An 8,227-nucleotide genomic window follows, 5' to 3' on the forward strand; every position below is an offset into this window, starting at 1 on the left:
ATCCTCTAAGAAAGTTTCAATGATTGAAATAAGAGTTTAGAACACTTAACCATTATTGGATATGTCATGTTGTGCACTCTTGTACATATGTAATCCATGTCCGGGGACCATAGTATGCGCACCCGTTTGCATACCTGTTAGTTTGAGAAATCCGGGAACCTAAGTATGTGTACCCGTTTTCGTACTGGCGTACAGGTTCATGTCCGAGAATTTTTGTCAGGACTTGAAGTTCGCGTACCCGTTTGCGTACTGGAGGAACTCAATCTTAGTCCGGGTATTTCAAGTATGCGTACCCGTTTGCATACATAAAGGTTAAAGTTTTAAAATCGGTTTTAAACATGAACATAAACATTCATATAATAAGGAATGCAATCTTTGCAAATCGTGCCTATAATGTTCATGATTGATTCGATGAATCAAAACGATTTTGCTTCAATTGTGTTCTTGTATAATTCTATGAGAATAGCAATTGAACAACTCTTTAACTAGTTTCATTTGAGTCATTTGAACTAGTTATGGTTAAGATGAATAAGGTTGATATGAGATTAATCATATGGCTAGCCTTGGTTAACTATTGGTGAACCAACATGGTGTACACGTTTGAGTATGGTTACATAAACCTAAATGTTAGAGCACTGCTCGGTCAAACTCGCATGCGTTGCTATCTCAAGCATGTTTGTCAATGTTAGTGATCAAAACTATAAGTCTTGATTTCTAGTCTACTATAGCTAAGTCTTGGACTAGGATATTAAGCGTAGTTGAACTCAAGCACTCCATGGCGATTCATCATACAAGACGAAGCTCTACTCAAGGAACTGGTGGAACTTCTCGACAAAAAGGTATGTGGAGACTTGAACTTATCTGTCACTCAAAAGTATATCTATCCTATCTCCTACTCTTTGAGACAAAAGTCGTATGCTATATATATAGACTATGATTATATACATTTGGTATTTCGAGCCGAGTATACCTCGCCTGTTTATATCTCGAAATATGTGTTTGTAATCTTTTCGCTTCGACCAAGTTTATCTTTACCTAGTGACGAAAGTCATGATATGTTTCAATCACTTTGAAATTTGCTTTGACGAAAAATGGTGTAACAATTATATAACGTCCTCTAAGAATGTTTCAATGATTGGAATGAGAGTTTAGAATACATAACCAATGGATTCCTTGAACCGAAGTTTTCGAACTTTGTTGATCAAGAGAACCGGAAGTATGGCAGGTGCCAAGTCCGCGAACTCAGTCCGCGAACTGTCGAAGTTCTCAAACCCGAGAGTTTCAGCTGGAGTTGACAAACTACTTGCGTGATCTAAGTCCGCGAACCGGCGAAGTTCTCATCCCGAGAGTTTCTGCTGGAGTTGTGTAAACTCTATCCGGTGTCTTAAGTCCACGAACCTAGTCTGCGAACTTGAGAAGGTTATATTCTAAAGATGATTTCTGAACTTAATCTTAAAAGACTAAGGAATGCATTTGCAAACCGTGGATATTAAAGTTCATGAACCAATTCGAGCGAATCAAATCATCTTTGCTTTAATTGTGTCTTGTGTAGTTACATAAGATTTCCTTGCAATTGAACAACTCTCTAACTAGTTCATTTGAGTCATTTGAACTAGTTATGGTGAAGAAGAACATGGTTGGTATGAAATGCTCATATAGTTAACCTTTCAGTTAAACTATTGTTGAATCAACAATGCACACGTTTGGGTACGGTTAACAAACCTAGAAGCGTTCAGTTCATTTGTGTGTAACAAGCTAAGTTTTCGATCTAACGGTTGAGAAATATTAGCTTGAATCTAAATCAGGTTTTCATCTAACAGTGAATATTGATTGCTTTGTTACCATGGCAAAACCCTGATTTGAAAGACTAAATAAGGGGACATCTAGCAACTCTGCAAACTAATCCCCACACCTTACGTGTGATACTAGTTTGCGTGCTAGAGTCGGTTATCCTTTAACCTTTGATTTTCTTCTTCTAAAACCCGGTTAACGACTTAAAGACTTCATTGGGATTGTGAAGCCAGATCGATACTACTTTTATCGTAGTTGTGTGATCTGATCTTGCATATTCTATCGTAACAGTACAATCATATTGATTGGCTTGAGATTGTTTGATTTCTCCAATAGGAAAGATATAAAAAGTAATCACAAACATCTTTGTCTCATTGTTTGTGATTCCGCAACATCTTGTTTCACTACCATACGATTAAGATTGTTGTGAGGTGGTTGATTAATCTGGGTTGTTCTTCGGGAATATAATACCGGATTATCAATTGGTTCATGTTCGCCTTGATTATTATCAAAAGACAGAACAAAAAATTTAGGGTTTTTCTGTGGGAGACAGATTGATCCTTTGATAGACTTGTCTGTGTGAGACAGATTTGTTTATCGTTAAAGCCTGCGATTTTGGGTCGTAGCAACTCTTAGTTGTGGGTGAGATCAACTAAGGGAATCAAGTGCGCAGTATCCTGCTAGGATCAGAGGCGTAGGAGTACAACTGTACCTTGGATAAGTGGGAGACTGATTGGGGTTCAATTATAGTCCAGTCCGAAGTTAGCTTGGAGTAAGCTAGTGTCTGTAGTGGCTTAATACAGTGTGTATTCAATCTGGACTAGGTCTCGGGATTTTTCTGCTTCCGCTGTTTACTCGTTAACAAAATTTCTGGTGTCTGTGTTATTTCAGTTTCCGCATTATATTGTTTATCTTTATAATTGAAATAATACAGGTTGTGCGTTTAGATCATCAATTAGATTAATCCAACCTTTGGTTGTTGATTATGATTGATTGATCCTTGGACATTGGTCTTTGGTACCGTCCAAGTTATTCCTTGTGATTGAGTAGGACTCGCTGATTTCTATTAGCTTGAGTAATTAAAACAAGAGAGAGATATTAACTCCTTGAGATACTTTTACCTAGATTGAGTCTAACTGTCTAGTTGATTCTCTAGAAAGCGTTTCGGAGTTAGTCCATGCAGATTGCTAAGCGAAGTATTGGGTGGTGTTGTTAGACCCCCGCTTTTTCACTAAATGATGGTACATTTCATTTGTGTGTAACAAGCTAAGTTCGATCTAACGGTTGAAAGATATTAGCTTGGTGAATCAGGTTTTTCATCTAACGGTGAATATTGAACGCTTTGTTACCAAGGTAACTTGGATTGCAAACCCTGATTTGAAAACAATATAAAGGAGAACTCTAGTTGTAGTTGCAGGAAATCCTACACTACACCTCTCAAAGATTTAATTAACATTCAACTCATTTTTGGATTAACAATTAATTTTATTGATGAATCTTTGAACAATCTTACAAGAAAAGATAAAGGAATCAAGAATAACCACTGCTCTAGATTTTCTCTCTCTATTTACTTTCTTCTCTCACTCAAAAAAGATCATCTCCTTTCCTTTAAACTGAACGACTATTTATAGGGAATTACATAGTGGGTGACAGCTAATCTGTCCTTTATTTTCGGATATGGCTTGCGACATTCTCGCAACCTTACAAATGTTAATCTCGCAAACTCCCTAATTTTCGCAGGACCATCACATTTTTCTCATGATTTAGCTGACGTCGTTTATTATTTCGTTTCTGAAGTTGTTCTGCGAAACTGTTGTGTTGTGTTGTTAATAATTTCGCTGAGGCATTATTGCTACGAGATTCTGATCCTACATCTTGCCTCTTCTCATATCTTCTCTGTGAAGTAGAGAACGATGTGAGAAATGCCAGCTGTCCATCTCTTCATATTCTGCATTTATCACACGTATCCTTTCTTCCATCTATTTCTTGACACGTCTTCTGTAACCGCTGCTTTTCAACCGCTGACGTTTTTCGCATTAATGGTGTTTATTTCTTCGAGTAAAAAAAATCTTCTTTATATATCTTCTTACTTTTCTTTCTTTTCTTTTTACTTTCTCTTTTTTCTCTCTCATCTCTGCAACTCTATTGTTCTTCCGTAAGTTCTGCTACTGTAATTCTTCCCTCTTCAATCTTCTTACTTTTCATTCATTCCCATACTCTATATTCAGATATGCCTCCAAGCGGTCAAAAACATGAGAAAACTTTTAGGAAACCCAAAAAGATCTCGCGAGAGAGGTTTTACACTTTCTACCATTCCTGGTGAAAGTGCCAAATCAATTCTTTCTATTAAACTTTTTCTGATCAACATTGTGATGATCAATAATCATAGTTTCGCGGGTCAAATTCTCGCAGGTCTCCCCATTCCTCTTTATGACCCTGACATTCCTTTATTTATGAATTCTCGCTCATCCATTCTCGCGAGCTATCTTCAATTGAGTGGGGATTGCATCCGTCTGATGCTGGAGTTCGCTAACGTGGTGCTGGTAAAGGATCTCTTTACTCTAAAGAACTTAGGGATCCTAAATTCGCAGACTTGGAGATAATCGCTGAAAAATACACAGTAGCGAGTTTCTTTGAGAATTATGAATTGATCTCCATGAAGAAAGAGAATACTCGCTGGGGTATTCGCTTGAAAAGGAAAGATAATATTAATGAAGGTAAAATACTCATGCAAGACATTATTGGCACTCTGGTAAGAACACAACACCTCACCAATCCAAAGATGATAAATGGTGTGTTTTCCCTTGATGCTGAAAGGACCTTACATTGCTGGGTCAAATGTTCTTCCTAGAATCTCGCTACTTATCAACCTTGGGTATTCTCTTGGCCCGAGAAGAAGAAAGAGGTATGTCTTCCAGTTTCGCCCACTTTACTTTCTTTATTTATCTTTATTCTTTTGTTCGCTGACTCTTGCGACATTCTACAGATCCAGAAATGAAAGATAGCTACCACAGGACTGATAGGGCTAGTACCTTGTTAGGTCTTCGCTCATACACAGATGAGGTAAGAAATATTCTATTATGACTTTAAACATTATTGTTGCCTCTTTCTTATTTCTATCTGTGTGTGAAGGTTATTGCTGAAATAGAAGAGCCTGCCAATGTTGCGAAGACTGGTGATAAAGGCAAAGGTGCTCTTCGCAGGGAAAAACCAACTCCTCCTTCAAAGAAGAGAAAAATGTTCTTCCTCTCCTTCAAATACCTTCTCATGAAAACTCCGAGAGTGATGAGGATGATGAGGATAATGATGACCTTGCTGCAAATGAAGATTCTCCATCTGAATCTTCTATGGCTAAGCTCTCTGGCCTCTTTTCTGATTCTTGGCAAGGAATGGGAGATAGTCAATTCGCTAATACCTGCAAAGCTCTCGCTACGATTTGCGATGTTCCTTTATTGGATGGTGATAATTCTCTTCGCGGAGTTTCTAGATCGGTGACTCCCAACTTCCTGCATTCTCTTAATAGTCTGGTATGCTTTCGTTTTTACTTCTTCATTATTGTAACTCAAAATCTCTTTCTATTTTAATACTTTTTACATTTTCTCGCAGGCTGGAAAAGCTTCTTTCGCTGTTGCCTCAGATCTGGAGAGGAGACGCGAAATTCTTGAAAAGAAGAATCTTCAATTTCGTACAAAGAATGAGGAACTGGAAGCTGAAGTCAAATGTCTTCGCGAGAAGAAAAACAACTAGAAATTGATTCTTCTTCGACAAGAATAAAATCTCTAGTCTTCAGCAAGCTAATAATCAACTCTATGGTATGTTACTTTTCTCCTTTCCCTTCATTCATTCATCCTGTTTTTTATCTTATTTGATTGATCCTTTTTGCAGACATTTATGGTCTTTCTGATGAAGCTACCATTCTTCGTTCATTTCCTAATGCCTTGGATAATGAACCCTTCTTGAGCGTCTTAATAAATCTTTAAATAGTTTCTCAAATGATAAAATTTCATCTCTTTCTCTGAATGAACTGAGATCCAAATTTCGCCTCTTAAGATTGACCATAGATCTAGTTTAGGCTTAGCCAACCGATTTAAGCGTTCTTTCTTAATTCTAAAGAGAAAATCAATGAGCTAAGAACCAAAATTAGCGGTCTCATAGATGATAAGGATCGCATCTCTCAAGGTGCTAAGGCTTTGGCGAAATTCCAAGAGACCCTTCTTGAAGTTCAACTTGAACGAGATGAAGCTAACCGCAAAATCGAGCTCGAAGAGAAAACCAAATTCGTTCTCGTCTCCTTATAAATAATGAGGATGAATTCGCTTGGGCTGCGAAAATCTTAGACGATGCCAGAAAAGATTTAGGTGTAAATGTTAGTCTCCAAGTTGAGCATACAGCCTTGATTAGAGATATGATTTCTGACAGAGAAGGTTATTAACTGTTCTTCTTCACTAATCTTTTGTTTCTTATGAATTTTCATCAAGTTATTAATTGATTGCCTTTTGCTCGCAGATTCTGAAAGTAGATATCGCGAAAGAATTGAGGAACTTGAAGCTGAAAAAGAGGAACTCGCAAAGAATCTTTCTTCTCGCAACGACAAGTATTCTAGATTAAAGAATCAAATCAAGATCACTGTTGCGAACTTTAAGAACGATGCTCTGCATTTTCGCAATCAAACTATTCAAATGGTTTGTGATGACCATAGTATTCCTCATTCTGATTATCCTTGTCTCTTGGAGGAGATCCCAAAGAACATTCCTAGTCTGTTTCTGATAGCGAAGCTGATGATGAAGTCTGATGGTGATGAAGGTTCTGATGGAGAAAAGTTCTGATGCAGACGAAGAAGGGAACAAGTCTGATGAAGATGATGAAGGATCAACTAAGAAGTAGTCTTTGTTTTCTTTGATCTTCTGTAATACTTGTACATTTATTCCTTCTTTCTGTATATTTGCGAATTCTTTTGGTTCCATATTCCTTAATATATGAGTTTCTTTCATTTTGACCTGCATTCATTAAAACAATTCTTCCTTGCAATACGGTTAATCAAATAATCATTAATTTTTAATTTTTGCGTAAATCTATCATGGAGACAAATAACATTTTCTAATTTCATTCATTCCCATACTTGCCTCTGTTATTTGTATCTAAATGAGAGATTTTGCAGATTTTCTTATTTTGTGCCTCAACTTCGCAGTTGTTTATGTATAATTTCGCAATCATATGCGAAGTGAATTTTGATTCTTTTCAAAATCTCATTCCTGTGTGGTCTTATTTTGCCTTCCTAGTTAAAGGTCTTATTATGCCACCTCTTGTCATTCATTGCGACAAAATCGCAGGACGTCCTTGAACTTTCATGCAAAAACCCATTGATCTTACCTTAACTTTTTCTTTTGTACTATGGCCTCTTCAGGAATGTTGCGACAATATGACAGGCCTAAATATTCTTGCGAAAAAAATCCCATTACCATTGCCGTCTTGCGACGAAATCGCAGGACGTCTTCGCACTTTCATGCGAAAACCCATTGATCTCGTCTTATCTTTTTCTTTTGTATTATTACCTCTTTAGGATTGTCGCACAAATATGACAAGCCTTAATACCCTTGCGAGTAAAAAGCCTCATGACATTTGTGTCTTAAGACACTTATCATCTCCCTAGTGGAGGGTGCCGCCCTTATCTTCCCCCTGGTTGCCCCTTCAAGGAGGCGTACCTCTACAATACAAGGTTGGCTCCTCCCATCCGGTCTTAACAACAACCCGTTGTTTTCGCAGCCTCTTATCCCTTTTACCTATAGGTCTTATGGTTACGAGACTGCATCCTAAGTGGGGTTTTCTTCGGGCCGAGTACAGTATAAGCCAATACTTGTAAAGAATGACAAGGTACGCTCCAGACGCCCCTGGCACTCTTGACTCAACCGTGTACCTCGGCGTCTTGGTCAGATTCTGAATTCCTTGGGAGAGTCCTTATTACCTTATTCGCCCAACCTAAGTCATATGCTTAAGCTGAGAATCCAAGGTGCCTCTCCCGGATGGGATTTATTGACCCCAAATCTCCATGACTCAGGTTCCGGTGGCGGTGTAGCCTTTCCCTGAGCCATGCAATAGGTACCCCCTTATATGACGTACTTTAGATCTTACATTTACCTCTTGCGAAATTGTATTCGCGAACTAGGGTGTACGCCATAAAGGTTCGCCCCTTTCTCTTTTGTCATTGTTCTATGATTGTCTTTTGTAGAATTCATTATTTCTGCGAGATTCTCGCACATCATCATATCGTATTTGCATTTCGCAATCTCAATTTTATCATTCAATAAAATGTATTTTTGAGAATTTTATTTGTTGCGAGAGTGTCGCAACAAATCAATCATTCATACATTTCTTATTTTTATTACCTTTGCCATTCTCTGCTTCTTTGTTATTTTCTTCTACTGCTTCCTTGGTAGTG

The sequence above is a fragment of the Papaver somniferum genome, chromosome 2, assembly GCF_003573695.1.
Source record: "Papaver somniferum cultivar HN1 chromosome 2, ASM357369v1, whole genome shotgun sequence".
NCBI lineage: Eukaryota > Viridiplantae > Streptophyta > Magnoliopsida > Ranunculales > Papaveraceae > Papaver > Papaver somniferum.